At 44.5% G+C, this 16398-nt stretch overlaps 1 pseudogene; it reads left to right on the top strand.

The window, feature by feature from the left end:
• Positions 1-204: 204 nt before the first annotated feature.
• The window catches only part of LOC137235809 (methionine--tRNA ligase, mitochondrial-like), an 81882-nt pseudogene continuing 65688 nt past the window's right edge, over positions 205-16398 (top strand).

Below are 16398 nucleotides of genomic sequence, written 5' to 3' on the forward strand. Positions count from 1 at the left end.
AAATTTTGAGCCTTGCCACTGATGGCGGCATTCCACGTACAATTTGCTGTTCATGTAGTAAATTTTGCTAATTTTAACCTTATTTCTTTCTTTTCATTGATCAATTTTTCTTTTGCATTTTCAGATGCGTGTAAGCCACTACCGGAAAATAATGTATCAGTGGTTTAAAAGGAAATAAAATCTCTGCTGTAACAAAAACAACTAATGCTTTTAAATAAACTAAATGCTTTGCGATGCTATTGTATTCAAACCAACAACAATTTTTACGCCACAACTCCGATTTTCTACGTTAACGCCGCTCCACACATATGACATCTATATTCGGCTGTCATAACAGATGCGCTATGCCGCTATGAACGTTTGCTTGACCCCAAAAAGACAGTTCATCTCTGTACTGGCACTGATGAACATGGTACAAAAATCCAACAAGCAGCAGCGGCTCAAACCGTGCCAGTTGCACAATATTGCGAGTATATATCTGCGCTATATCGTCATGTATTCGTCGAAGCGAGTATAGGAAACACAGATTTTATACGTACTACTGAAGAGCGCCACAAGAAGGCTGTAGCGCATTTTTGGCACACTTAAAAATCGCGCGGCCACATTTACTCTGCTGCATACAGGGGTTGGTGTTGTGTTTCAGATGAAACTTTCTTAACAGAATCACAGCTACGTTTGGACACGCAAACGGGCGCACGTTTATCGCTTGATTCTGGTCATCCGGTTGAGTGGACTGGGGAGAAAAACTATATGTTCCGTTTATCGCAATTCCAAGATGATGTTCGCTATTGGGTGAAGCAGGGTGGTCATAGACGTCCTGCCAAGTTTGAAAAAATACTATTAGACATGTTAAGTGAGGCATTGCCTGATGTCTCTGTTTCACGTCCTTCGAATCGAGTGCATTGGGCTATTCCTGTTCCTGACGATGAAACACAAACCGTTTATGTTTGGTTAGATGCGCTTATCAATTATCTCACTTCTGTTGGATATTCAGACGAAGCTTATCGCAAGTTTTGGCCACCAAATGTGCAAGTGATCGGCAAGGACATTTTAAAGTTTCATGGTATTTATTGGCCTGCATTTCTTATTGCAGCAGGATTGGAACCACCACAACAACTTTTTGTTCATTCTCATTGCACAGTGGATGGACAAAAGATGTCAAAAAGTAAACTAAATGTCGTCAATCCGGTTTAGGCAGCTAAAACTTACACAATGGAGGGCTTGAGGTATTTCCTGTTGCGTGAGGGTGTGGCGCATAGCGATGGAAGTAAGTTTAAATAAGATATTAAAGCACAACAATACGCATATACTTATATATATATATATATGTATGTAAGCACTTTGTGTGCAACAGAATTCTCCGCTAAGTGCTTAAAGTTAAAATAACACTCAAAACATTTATGTAAGAAATTAGCAAAAAGAAAACGGTTTGAGTGAAGCATAAGCTTAGTGAACAAACCAACTGGACAATCTTTCCATGTCGGCTTCTTCTCAGTCGTCTCACCTATTTTCCTATATGGATGGGCGTTAAAAAATGGAGAGGGATGGCCGCGAAGCCAAGTATCGTGCTGGGCAATTTGCATACAAAAATCGTATTGACAAAAGGGGTTTTATTTTTATTTGGTCGCTACCATTATTACTCACTATCACCACCATGGCGCTAAGTGAGGTGGATGGCAATAGAACAGTAGGTATTTGCTTTGTTGGCTACTTAAATCATTCATGCGGCTAGCTTTTTGTTGTGTCCACTGTGTGGCGCTGTATTGGTAGGCGGATATTTTGCTATACGTGGCATGATTATGTTTTTGGTCTAAAATATTCCGCTGACGATATCAAACCAACGTCAGCAAGTTACAAAATACATTTGGTTAGTGTACGAATAGGATTCTGTACGCTATTTAGATTGAAATTTATACTGGCATCCCTTGCTTGTCACTGGACGGAGTTTAGGCACACGCAAGTGTGGACAGAGAGTGCGCCAATTTATAATCTGTCGTATTTCAGCTGAGTAACATTGTGAAATGAAAACCGTCCAGGCATTGCTTTGTTGCAGCTGCATTTATTATGCGTTTTGGTTCGGGTGTTATAATGTCGACATGGTGCTGGACACCTGCTTAATTAGAAACTTGGCAACGTTTCCGGAGAAGAAAATGCGGCAAAGAAGTCGTTGAGGAAGTTAAAAGCCAAAGCATAAAGTTATTGACTGGCTGGCATATGCAAAATAGGATAATAGCTGATGCGTTGGGCGAATAAGCAACCGAATATACACTGCTGGCGGACCCATTAAAATTAGTGGTTTTATCGGCCAACCGCTGGAAAGGAGCGTTGGTTGGCCAATGCTTAAGTTGGAGGGGCAACTCTGATACCACGATGCTGGTGTCCAAGCATCGAATGGCTCTTTTCATATCAATGATACGGGTAAGCTAAGCATCCGTCCTTTATATTTTCCTTGGAATACATTTATACCGGGACCTCAACCTTTCTGTTTGCAAAGGCTTGGCGGTTAATCATAACAAGGGACTAAATAACTGCAAATAATCATTTTATATGCGCGGTTGAAATCTGGAATCAAACCTCTCCTAGCTTCCGACTGACCCTATACACGTTTTAGGCAATAAACCAAGGGATATTTACACGTACGTATGAATGATTTTCACATTATTATATGAGTATTGATTAGTTACGATAATTAAGTGAAGAATGTGAGTGTTAGACCCTGATACATTGCCCTATTACGCAGAGAGCATATCCTTCCGATTAGGTTAGCCATGGTTAATTTTTTTTTTTTTAAACGGTTTAGCTTGATTAGCTGAGGATAACCCGGATCATGTGCGGCTTACGCTTAACTACTCCTTAAAGGAAATTAGTGGACTTCTCCAACCTACATATAGGCATGTTTTTGAAACATTAGGCTGCTTTGCATTGTATTTGTAGACCCCTGTCATATCAAGACTTCCATACTCGAATGAGTTATTAAAATCTTAGAAGAAGGATTGACCACTAGATGATTTTTTTTTTGTATCTTCTAGTAATACATTTAACCGAAAATCGAAAAAGAAATAATCGGATGAAGAAGCACTCAAGTTAAAGGGAAAACGCGTATTATAGGTAGCAATGAAACGCCCCCTTACATATGGTAGATATAGTGCCAGCTTATCAGTGCCGATGAATGCTTTATAAACGACATATGTATGTACTTCTGAAGACATAAGTAATACCCACCGAGGGTGGAATATCTGAAAACTTTTGAGGTGAATACTGGTCGTTGTTGTTGTAGTCAGATAAGACTGTAATTTGTTTATAGGTGTTGTCGGTGTTTTATGCCAAAATGCCAAAATGCTTATGCCCGGAGTCTAAACCCATTTTCAAATGGAACTTCAGCACAGTCTAACATTGAAGATTGGGATAACCTAAGATTCATAACTAGTTGATTGCAGTTTTATTATTGTTGAAGGAGTAAATGCCAAACCTGTTAGAGCTCATAAACTTATACCCTCCGGCATTTCCACTGTTTTTGAAAGTATGTTCAGCGGTAATTATAAAAAGGCAGATGCTAGTGTCAATATAACCACTGCCAGTTGTTTTGGATTACATGGGTTTTAAAGTAATACGAGTATAGTTAGTATGAAAAACGGGTTCTCTTGAACTTCTAAATCTGGAACGTTTAAAACAGGTGGCATACCTTGTAGATTACTATATGCTGGACAAACTTAAAAAAAAAAAATATGTGCCATTTTTAAAAAGCGAGAAAACAGTTGCGGAAAGTCATACGAGCTTTTATGATTTGTTACAAATATTGGAATACGAAAAGAAATTTGGACGAATGATTGGCACATTCAAATTTAATAGTACTATTATTGACTACTAGAGCATTGCAGAAACATTTCCATATAAAACTGCCGTGTTATTGGCAAACACATCCATATGCGATTTGGAACCTATACATTTCTTTGATTTGGTAGAGGTGCTCGATTCCAAATTTAAAGAGTCTGAACGATTTTGTTTGATTACAAACTACGCTAAAATACACGCATTAAAAAATGGAATATTTTCCATCTAATACAATTCAGAAAGCCGATGATTCCGTGGATGAAACCCCTGAAAATGTAATCTGTAGACGCTATCATATATCGAAACTTTTTGCAAATAATTTGTGTTATACCCAGTAAACGTTAGAAATATGAATCATAAGTGGTTATTTAAGAATTATCACATTTAAGGTACATTTTCCTCCCGACGATACATTAGTTTCTTACTCGAAAATACCTTTAAATTTGGAAGTTTAGTTCATATGGGATATAATATATGGGGGTGTAGTTGCTGATTTAAGTGCGGATTCGGTGGCAGATGATGAATCTGCGTTAGGGTATGTTGGCCTCGTTCAGGGGAACGAGAGCTGGGTTATCGGTGTGTTGGCCTCGTTCGGGGTGAACGAGAGCTGAGTTATTTGTGTGTTGGCCTCGTTCGGGGTGAACGAGGGCTGGGTTATTTGGGATCGTGGAATGTATACTATTAAAGTTCATTTTCTTTGTCGTTGTGCGGAAGTAGTACCAATTTCGCGATTGGTCTCGTAATTTGTCCTTTCATTGTATTGGCATAAACAACACGAACACGGTTATCGGAACCTGGGTATGTGCTGACGATTCTCCCCATTCTCCACTCGTTCGGTTGTAGGTTATCCTCCTTAATGACGACTAGATCCCCGGGTTTTAAGTTGGACTGTGGATGTTTCCACTTATACCGTTTCTGGATTTCGGTGAGGTATTCCGATTTCCATCTCTTGCAAAAGGTTTGATGAAGGGCTTTCATCTTTTGCCATCGGTTTACAATTGAGGCAGGGTTTTCACTAAAATCGGTTCAGGTGGAGTTAAAAGATGTCCACCCACGAGAAAGTGGCCTGGAGTAAGCTGATCCAGGTCGGAGGGGTCATTGGATGAGGGACTGAGGGGCCTAGAGTTAAGGCAGGCCTCAATTCGACATAGGAGGGTAGTAAACTCCTCAAAGGTATATTTATGATCGGACGCGATCTTCTTAAAATGGGTCTTAAAACTTTTTACCCCCGCTTCCCACAAACCCCCCATGTGAGGAGCGCTTGGCGGTATAAAATGCCATTCTAAAGTGTGATGGCTATATTTATTCAAAGTTCCGTCTCTTGCTTCACGCAGAAATGCTTTAAACTCGGATCGTAAAGATCGCGAAGCTCCGACAAAGTTAGTACCATTGTCGGAGTAAACGTTTTTCGGACAGCCTCGTCTGGATACAAATCTTGCGAAGGCAGCTAGGAAGGACCCGGTACTAAGGTCGTTTGTCGCTTCTAGATGGATGGCTTTCGTCGAAAAGCAGACAAACAGGCAAACATATCCTTTTGAAATTCGACATGTTGTTGTTGTTGTAGCAATGCTCGCCCCACCTAATAGCCGCGACCGATCACAAATTGTCATCAATATCCTCTAACGGGAGTCCAAGGAAACTTGCCGTTTCAACAGGGGTGGACCATAAGGAAAGGGGTGTTAGAGGCGTTGGTTCCACATTACAATTAAAGAGATGGTTGGTGTCATGTGGGGACACATTGCAAGCAGGGCATACATTTTGTATGTCGGGGTTGATTCTGGATAAGTAAGAGTTTAACCTGTTACAGTATCCAGAACGAAGTTGAGCAAGAGTGACACGCGTTTCCCTGGGGAGTATGCGTTCCTCTTCTGCGAGTTCTGGATATTTTTCTTCAAGTACTGGATTCACCGGGCAATTCCCGACATAAAGGTCCGACGCCTGTCTATGGAGTTCACCAAGGACCTGCTTGTGTTTTTCCGCTTCATACGGCTGGGTTCTCAGGTGCCGTATTTCCTCAAAATGCTTACGGAGATGACTCCTTAGGCCCCTAGGCGGTGCTGGTTCGTCAATCAGATGTCTGTTGGGATGCCCAGGTTTCTGGGTATTCAACAGAAACTGTTTGGTCAGCATCTCATTTCTCTCCCTGATGGGGAGTATTCTCGCCTCATTATGCAGATGGTGTTCTGGGGACATAAGAAGACAGCCCGTGGCGATTCTGAGAGCAGTATTTTGGCAGGCCTGTAGTTTCTTCCAGTGGGTGGTTTATAGGCTTGGCGACCATATGGGTGACGCGTAGCACGTAATCGGCTGGCTAATTGCTTTGTATGTGGTCAAGAGCGTTTCTTTATCTTTTCCCCAGATACTGCCAGCAAGGGATTTGAGGACTTTATTACGGCTCTGAATTCTTGGAACAATTGCGGTTGCGTGCGCACCAAAATGTAGATCCTGATCAAACGTCACCCAAGATTTTGGGGTGTAGGACAGTCGGTAGCGTAGTGCCATCGACGTGGATGTGCAAAATGGTCGACATTTGGGACGTCCATGTTGTAAATAAGGTCGCGGAAGATTTAGTTGGGGATAATGCCAGGTTTCGCGAGGCGAAAAACTGGAGAGATCAGGGAGGTAGCCGTTTATTTTATTGCATAGCTCATCGATCTTTGGGCCTGGGCCTGTGGCCATTATTGTGCAGTCATCGGCGTAGGAAACGATTGTGACTCCTTCCGGTGGTGTAGGTAGCTTAGATATGTAGAAATTAAACAAAAGCGGGGATAGGACACCACCCTGTGGCACCCCTTGTTTAATTCTCCTTTGTTTTGATGTTTCGTTTCTGAATTGCACCGATGCCTGCCGACCACCCAGATAATTTGCGGTCCACCTTTTAAGACATGGGGGAAGGGTAGACCCTTCCAGGTCTTGCAGTAACGAGCCATGGTTGACCGTATCAAAAGCTTTTGATAGGTCTAACGCTACGAGTACTGTTCTATGGTGGGGATATTGATTCAAACCGCAATTTATCTGGGTGCCAATGACATTTAGCGCGGAGGTAGTGCTATGAAGTTTTCTGAAGCCATGCTGATGAGGGGCTAGCTGCAAATGTGCTTGGAAATAAGGGAGCAAAATGGCTTCAAGCGTCTTTGCCACTGGCGATAGGAGAGATATCGGACGATATGACTCACCTACGTGAGCTGGTTTCCCAGGCTTTAGCAGCGGGACCACCTTGGCCATTTTCCATTTCTCGGGTATGACAAAGGTGGAAAGAGACAGGTTGAAGACATGCGCTAAATATTTGAAACCCTCTTTCCCTAGGTTTTTAAGCATCGGCATGGCTATGCCGTCTAGGCCCACTGCTTTGGATGGTTTAGCGCGACCAATGGCGTCCTCAACCTCTCTAGCGGTGATGGTAATTGGTGACGCGCTGAGTTTGTGTTTATGTGCGTGTCTATTGGCTCTCCGTCTATCTTTGTCGACCGTAGGATGCATTATATATTGTCGGCAGAAAGCGCTCGCGCATTTTTTCGCATCCGACAGCACCTTATCGCCAAAGGCGATGGAAACTTTGTCTTTGTGCTTAGTCGGATTCGATAGGGACTTTACGGTGGATCAAAGTTTACCTACACAGGTAGAGAGGTTACAACCTCTTAGGTGCCCTTCCCATTTCGCCCGCTTGTGTTCGTCCACAAGCGATCTGATGCGTTGGTTTATATCCCTTATTTGGGGGTCGCCTGGATCAAGCTGTCTTATAAGGTCGCGTTCCCTCGCTAAGCTCGCGGCCTCCGCCGGGAAGTGGGCGCGGATTTCGGGAATTCTCCCGGCGGGAATGAAATGTGCCAAGGCGGATTCAATGACCTTACGGAAGGCACGCTCCCCTTGGCGGGCATCAGTCGGGATAGGGAGGGCAGCAAAGCTGCTGTCTATTGCAGATTTATATTCTTCCCACTTTCCTTTTTTGAAGTTTATGAAAGTGCGTTTTTCGGTGACGATGAAGTCGGCGGTACGCTCGAACGAAATAAGTATGGGCAGGTGGTCGGATGCCAATGTTACCATCGGCTGCCAGTTGACGCAGTTTACGAGTTCTGCGCTCACGATTGAGATATCTGGCGAGCTATGACAGCTTCCTACCATACGTGTGGGGCGTCTCCGTTTATTGTGCAGAACGTCGTTTCGTCTATTTGATCCGCCAACATCTCACCCCTACTGTCCGCCCGCAAGTTTGAATGCCATAGGTCGTGATGGGCATTGAAATCGCCTAAGATAATGCGATTGTTGCCAGTGAGTAAGGCCTCGATATTAGGGCGGTATCCACTGGGGCAACAGGTGACAGGAGGCATGTAGATGTTGATGATTTCTAGATTTGCATCGCCTGACCGGACAGATAGGCCTTGACGTTCTAAGACATTGTCACTGCGGTCGATGCCAGGATCAAATATATGATATTGCACAGAGTGGTGTATAATAAACGCGAGGCCGCCTCCATTTCCGCTCTCGCGGTCTTTCCTGGGGACATTATAACCAGAGCAGGTCTGCAATGCAGATCTTGCTGTGAGTTTAGTCTCTTGAATCGCAGCAATGCGGATGTTGTGCCGCTTCATGAAATCGACTATCTCCGTAATCTTCCCAGTTAGTCCATTACAGGTGAACTGCAGAATTCTGAAGTGCATGAGGGGTGACTACGCCTAGGTTGTGGAAGGCCAGGACGCAATTGCTGTTGTGGCCTTGGGACTGGGCGCCCTTGGGCAAGCATTGGGGTACCCGGATGATTTGGGTTTGCCACCTGGCAACATGGCGCGATGAAACCCGTCGAGGGGTTGCCGTCGCGGAGACCAGAACATCTAGGAAAGTGGCACCACCCAAGGCAGGAGCTGCATTGAGCGGATGTCGCAAACCTATATATTCTGTGCTGGCAGACGGTGCAAACGGAGGCAGGGACTAAGAGTCTGTTTCCCTGGCCTGCACGATTTCTGCCAGAAAAGAGGGGGGGGGGGGGGGGGGGGGGGGAAGAAGACGGGGCAGGGGCTGATGCTCAGCATTGCTACCAGCTCTACTACGAAGGTAGTAGTTGTGAGTGGTATCAGCTGTTTGAGTTGGTGGCGCCGTGGGGCGCGAGCAGCAGCGGGTACTTGTTGTGGCTTGCTGAGCAGCGAAGCTGCTGGAAGGTAGTGGGGATACGCTTAGGCGTAGACTACGGGACGCCCTTGGGCGTGAGCAGCAAGGAGCCACAAAAGATTTATAAAAGTTACGTGGACGTCGGGTTTTGGGATCAAGCCCAAAACAACCTGTCCGATGCAACCATCCCTTGCACGAGACACACTGAACAGATTATGACCGTCCTAAAAAGATTCTTTTCTGGCAAATGCAGCAAAACCATTTCTCAGGACCGGGGTCAGGAGACGGACCCGGATTGGGTTCGATACCTTCCCGGAGCAAGAGAATATGTAGCAGTCCTGCTGCAAGAAGCTGCTGGGAGGATGACAATTTGTGGGAGGGACGAAACAAATTAAATGGGGTCACACTGAAATGACAGTCCTTGGTCGGGAAAAATCCCGAGTCGCTCCGGTACATAGAACCGACTTCCTTGGGAAGCGTGAAATTCGACATCCCCTCCCTCGGTAGGATTTTATATCGAATGGTCCCGCGAATTCTACCCCAGTGTTGGTGAAGGCCCTAGTAAAGGTGGTGCGCTTTTTCGGAAGAATCCCCATAAGTTGCGTTTGTGTCCGCTTCCTGTAAATGGTACAGACCTTACAGTTGTGGATAACCGACCTTATCATGACTTTAACGCATGGGATGCAGTACTGAGTGCGGATATGACGTAGCGTCAGCTGGTTCCCTCCATGCAGGTTGGTCTCATGAGAGGATTGAACTATAAGTCTGGATAACCTGCAAGTGTAAGGAAGGATGATGGGATGACTTTCGTTATGAGACATATCTTTGGATGCCCCAGTTTGCCCCCCAGTTCGAATGATGCCTTCTTCGTCTATATATGGATTCAGGGTTAAAATCTCACTCTTGCCATGTATTAGTTTTCCTGACTTCAAATTTGTGTACTGTTTTTGATAATGTTGCCTTTGACATACTGTTATCAACCTTCGTATTGTTTTTTCTATTTCGTCAGAGGCTATCAAATGATAATCCGTTTTAAAGGAGGCTTTAGTTGTTGGGTGCGTATTCTGGACAAACCGAAGAATATAGGATATAACCCGCAAAGCCCTTGGTAGATCGGAAAACCTCTCCAGAATATCAAAGTTATTTTCGACTGAACTTGCATGAACTTTCACCCTCTTTTCATCGATATTCGTATTGTTATCTTCTTCTTGTGTTGGCCAATTTCCGTTGTCTTCTTGTAACCAAGAAGGTTCTGCCACCACAAAGAATTGTCGATTAGATCCGAAGCGAGAAGGCCTCTGCTCGCCAAATCTGCAGGGTTTGACGCGGAGTCTACGTGCCGCCATAATTTGTCTCCAACTTTGTCGATGATTTTCGTTATTCGATGTGCCACAAACGTTGACCACGAACATGGTGGCTTTCGGATCCATGCCAGTACTATCGTCGAATCTGTCCAAAGGGTTACTTTAATATTGGAAAGTTGCATATTTTCTATGGCCGACTCTATGATTTCTGCAAGTAAGACTGCGCCGCAGAGTTCCAGTCGTGGCAATAATATAGTTTTGGCCAGGGCTACTCTCGTCTTGGCCATCAGCAAGTTGGTGAAGACTTGATCCTTCGTTTGTACCCTCATAAAAACAGTGGCGGCATATGCTTTTCCGAGGCATCGCTGAATCCATGAATTTCGACATTGTCCTTCAATGTGTAGTGAACCCATCGCGCTATGCGTATATCGTTGATCTTTTCGTAGTCAGGCTTGAATGATTGCCACCGATGTAGAGTAGTTTCAGACACATCTTCATCCCAGCCTGTCCCTTCCAACCAAATATATTGCATTATTATTTTGGCTACAATTACGACTGGTGCCAGCCATCTAAGAGGGTCGAAAATTTTGCGATCGCAGAAAATTTGGCCTTTTTGTTACGGCATGGTTATTGCCAAAGGGTTTCGCTGTGAAGTAGAAGTAGTCGGAATGGGCGTTCCACCTGATACCGAGTGCTTTTACCATGCTGGTGTCTTCAAACTCAAGAAAATCCTCGCTTAATAGGTGTTGCTTCGGTATACCCTGTAGGATTTTCTTGCAGTTGGACGTCCATTTTCGCAATGGGAAACCTGCCGATTGCAATGCCGATGATATTTCGTCCCTTGCCTTGATTGCAATTTCGATGCTGTGTCCACCGGCGAGTACGTTATCAACGTACATGCAATTTCGCAGGATATCTGCTGCCATTGGATGCGATGTCTCCACGTCATCAGCTAGTTGGTGCAGCGATCGAATGGCAAGATACGGAGCACAATTAACCCCAAAAGTTATCGTTTTCAATTCATAAATGTTAATTGGGTTTTTGGGGCATTTGCGAATTATGATTCGCTGGTATTTTGTTTGATTTTCATTAACCCATATTTGGCGGTACATTTTTTCTATGTCGCTGTTAAATACGTATTTGAACAGTCGCCAACGTAGTATAAGGATTGTCAGGTCGGATTGAAGAATCGGACCTGGATATAAGGCATCATTTAGACTTTTGCCATTAGTGGTAGGACAAGATGCATTAAATACGACTCTGACTTTTGTCGTTGTACTTCCCTCCTTTACAGCATGGTGAGGTAGGAAGTAACAGTCGTTTGAGTCTGGCGAAATATTGCCTATTTGTTTCATGTGCCCTATGGTTTCATATTCGGATACAAGTCTATTGTTTTCCGTTTGAAGGACTGGGTTTTTCGCAAGTCGTGTCTCATTGCGATAGAATTGAGAGCACGCACTTCTTAATGAGGGGCCTAAGTTAAACTCTTTCCTAAAGGGTAAGGAGACTATGTATTTGCCATCGTTGTTCCGAACTGTTGTGGATTTGTATAGCTCGCAGTAAGTAAGTGTCATCGTTATTGATGCTCCACTTCTTTGGAATTTCCTCTATCTCCCAGAAAGCCGCCAGTTGTTTGTCTAAAGTGACCTCGTTAAAATATGAAACCAGGGTCTTATTTGTATCAACCGCATCTGTCCGGCCTGTCAAAATCCAGCCGAACACCGTTTTCTGTGCTATTAATGTGTTTAGCACATCTTTCCCAATACCGCCTAACATAATTTGGGGGTATATGTCTCCGCCCAGAATTGGATCGACTGGCTCATTAACAAAGAATCGTTTGTCAGCCAGTACTAAGTCAGGGAATGCTTGCCTAGTTATTGCGTTTATTTGGCAAGTTGGAAGATTCCCTGTCAATTGTGGTAAAACCAGCATGACCGTATTGATCTCGATTAATGGGTCGGTTGGTGACCGCAGTTGTATGTTGCACGCTTCTTTTACTTGTGCAGACATTGTATTATTGTTGCCCGAAACTTGGGCATGCAGGTGTTTGGATGGCAGATTAATTCTGCGCTTTAGTTTCTTGCTAATGAATGAACATTCAGATCCCGAGTCTATTGGGGCTCTCGCCGAATAGTCAACACCATTAAAATGAATATTAACCTGAGCTGTCCCTAGTAATATCCCTTTATTTGTATTAGCAAAACATGAGTTCACATTATTAATCGGAGCATTTTCCCTTTCAGCATTGCGTCGTATTTGAGCTTCCCTTGAGGTAGATGCTCCGATAGTGTGTGAAGTATTTGTTGGTTTTGGCTGATTCGAAATATGAAGCAGCGTATGATGTCTTAAATGACATGTGGCACAGTTCATTTGACTGGTGCACTTTGTTGCCGAATGGCCAGCAGAAAGGCAGTTTATACATCCACGGCTGCTCTTAATTTGTTCAAACCGTTTATTGGGTGTTAAACGCAAGAACTTTTCACACTTTGAAATTCGATGTGCAGGACTTTTGCACATCAGGCACGTAGGTTTGGCTACACTTGCACTTGCCTGATAGGACCCTAATTTTTTAGCAGATGTATTTGTTGTCGAACGAGATACTTGTGGCTTTGAGATTTTGGAAACTGTATCCCCTCTCAGATCAGTCACGATTTCTGGGGTTTGGAAACGATTGGATAAGAATATATCCATATCGGCCCATTTTGAAATTTTCGTTTTGTATTCAATTGTTTGTTCCCAGAGTGCCAGTGTGGTTTGTGGCAGTTTTGTGGAGCATAGATATGTTATAATTGCATCCCAGTTTGATATGTCTATATGATGACATTGGAGCGCCGAGATGCAATTATTTATTTCACGTTGCAGTTTCTTTATAGAGCTACCGCATTCACTCTCAACTGCTTTCAAACTAAAAAGAATTTTTAATTGGGCGTTTACTAAGATACGTTTATTTTCGTATCTATTACAAAGATTTTTCCACGCTGTTTCGAAACCGTCTTTCGTTAAAGGACATCGCCCAACTATCTCTTTGGCCTCACTTTGAGTCTTTTGGTTTAAATAATATAATTTTTCTACTGCTTCGAGGTTTTTGTTACGTATATATATAGCTGTGAACATGTCTCTAAATGAAGGCCAAGAAAGGTAATCTCCTTTGAAAACGTCCGTATCACACGGTGGCAGGCGCACGCGATATTCCCTGTCTCCTGAGCTTTCTTCTTTCTTTTCAGCTTTCTCAAGTTTCTCTCATCGCTATGGTGGAATGGTCCAGAGTGGCTTTCCCGACCCCCCCGAGGACTGGCTAACACTACAACGGCCAGAAATATTGTTCATACTAACGGAAGATTAGTAAACACCGACATGACCTACAATGAGTATCATCCCATCATTCTTCTCGAAAAGGCTCGATTTACTGCCCTCTATATAAGGTTTCTACACGAGAGCTTCCTCCGTGCGGGCCTCCGCCTCCTGCAACAAGCCAGGAGGCAGGAATTCTATACTTCCTGACTCAAACCTCAGCTGAAAAAATGCATTTTCCAATGTAAAGTCTGCACCACCCACAAGCGACAAACGCAATCCCAAATAATGGCAGCTTTACCCCCCGAACGATGTACATTCGCGCCCCCTTCATTACTACTGGCGTAGACTTCGCCGGCCCGTTTCAAATAAAAGCTTCGATGCTCCGATCTCTAACCCTCGTAAAAGGCTATGTGGCCGTTTTCATTTGCTTCACCACCAAGGCGATCCATCTGGAATTGTGTTCACCAGAATCTCACCAGTAAGGCTTTTCTCGCTGCCTTCGCCCGGTTTATAGGCCGTCGAGGGTACCCGAAAGAAATGATGAGCGACAACGGCACAACATTCATTGGTGCTAAGCGAGCTACCGAAGTAAAGTTCGTCACCTTCCTCAACGAAGTCTCGACAGATATTGTCCAAAAGTACGCGCCACAAGGCATCGAGTGGAAATGTATACCCCCCGGCGCACCTCACATGGGCGGATTATTGGAATCTGTCGTCAAAAGCTTTAAAACCCATTTTAAAAAGGTCGCCGGAACACACAGCTTCACCTTTGAAGAATTCTCGACTTTACTAATTCGTATAGAGGCCGTACTCAATTCTCATCCCATCTCCCCGCTTTCTCAGGACCCAGCGGATCTCACCGCCCTCACACCTGGCCACTTTCTCCGAGGCGCGCCCCTTCTCGCCCTCCCGAACCGAACTATGAACACCTCTCTATGATCAACCGTTGGGAACGGTTGAAAGTTTTACATCAACAATTCAGCAAGCGCTGGAAGAATGATTATCTCATGGAGTTGCACAAGCGTTATCGATGGCAAACCGCTCAACCTCCCCCTAAAATCGGCGATCTAGTCGTCATTAAGGAAGACAACTTACCCCCCACCGAATGGCGTCTAGGTAGAGTGAAGAGCACTCATCCTGGCAGAGACGGACACGTGCGAGTGGTCTACGTACGCACTCAAAACGGTGTTCTCACCAGGCCGCTAACAAAATTGTGCTTCCTGCCACCACCGGAGCCCCACTCAGATCCCAATGATTCCCTATCATCTCCCGAACCAACTACAGTCCACTAAGCTTAACTATCGACACCATCTTAGAACACAACTGAATCATCCAGTGTCTCTCGCAGGCATTCGCTAACTCGAAGCGTCTTCTCAGGCGTAAAACTAACATACATCTATATGCTCTCTTTCGACAGATGGGTCGTCAGCGGCCTCCAGTTCCAACACCACAACGCTCGTTGTCATCGCAAGTGGTTGTGCCCGCGGCCCGCTCGAAACGTAAAGCGGTAGCGCCAGATTATCGAAAGTGCCGATTGTGCATGCGGCATCACGCCCTCCTGGGGTGCCCTGTCTACTCAACTATGCAGCCGCATCGCAAAGGCACATCAGTATTTTCTCAATTGTTTGGCACTGTCCCACCGCACCAACGAGTGCACTTCCACCGAACGCTGTCGGGTCTGCGGGCATCCTCATTATACACTGCTACACCGGGAAACCGGAGGCCGCCAGCCGCCGTACGTCGTATCATCAAAACAGGCAGCTCGTTCGCAACCACGTCATCCGGAGTAGCGCTGTTACGATCATGCCGTTCAACATCGCACTGCTCGTCGCCGTCAACAGTCTAATGGGCGCGCACAACCCATGCATCCAAACCTGCGACCTAGCGTAGGAGGCCGTACCATCCGTTGCACCGCAACCAGTTTTCGCACCGCCACGTACAACAGCAAAGTGGGAAAACTCCCCATTAAGGAAGCAGTTAGGGCGTTGACCGAGCTGCAACATACTTTAGGTGCTTAGTACGCCTAGGCGGGCCAGGATGTTTACGCGGCATAGGCTTCCACCCGCCCCATCTCCCCCTTTCACATACGTATATCTATTAATTTATTTTTAACCCGTATCTTGTATTATATTCGATTATTTAATTGTATTATATCGAATTATCCCCTAAAATCAATGCATTGTATTTAACTTTAAATTTCCCATTGGGACTCCTCACGGACGTGTGGCAGCCTCCACCGCGAAATTCCACCAATTGTCAAAAAACCACCACCTTTTGGTCATCGAAAAACTTATTATTATTATTGTAGTCATCTTGAAATAAAGTCAGCATCGTATGCTTTCAGCTTGCCATTATGAAAAAAAGGAATCGCGAGTGTTTACATAGATCATCCGCGAGATTGTGCTCCGCCCTTTCCATTGTAAAATTTTGCGATACATAAATTGTTTATTTCTGATAAGTTTGTTTAGCTTAAAGTATTAAAATAGTAAACTATCATATTGTGAAAATTCGCTGTCGTTTTATTATTGCGTAAAAGTGCCTTCAAAGTACCCAGCTATTCGCACGAAATTCAGGGAAGTATCTTGTGGTGATCTATAGATCCAGGTCACTTTATTTTGGGGCTTATTTCAACTGCAAGAATACGAGCCTAAGCGTAATTCCTTCGACTGAGAGCCATACGCAGATTTCATACACAATTCCTTTGCACAAAATATTAGCTTCTCTTCGTTCGCGTGGAAAGCCGCAATATTCAGACTGTCCTTTGTAGCAACGCCAGTGGGAATATTAAATGTAATATAAACTATTCAGGTCGTTCGGAAGCTGTACGTCGGGTTTTCACGAAGTGTCTGCTGGCTTGAGACTTAAC

Source organism: Eurosta solidaginis, unplaced genomic scaffold, assembly GCF_040869045.1.
Source record: "Eurosta solidaginis isolate ZX-2024a unplaced genomic scaffold, ASM4086904v1 ctg00001086.1, whole genome shotgun sequence".
Classification (NCBI taxonomy): domain Eukaryota; kingdom Metazoa; phylum Arthropoda; class Insecta; order Diptera; family Tephritidae; genus Eurosta; species Eurosta solidaginis.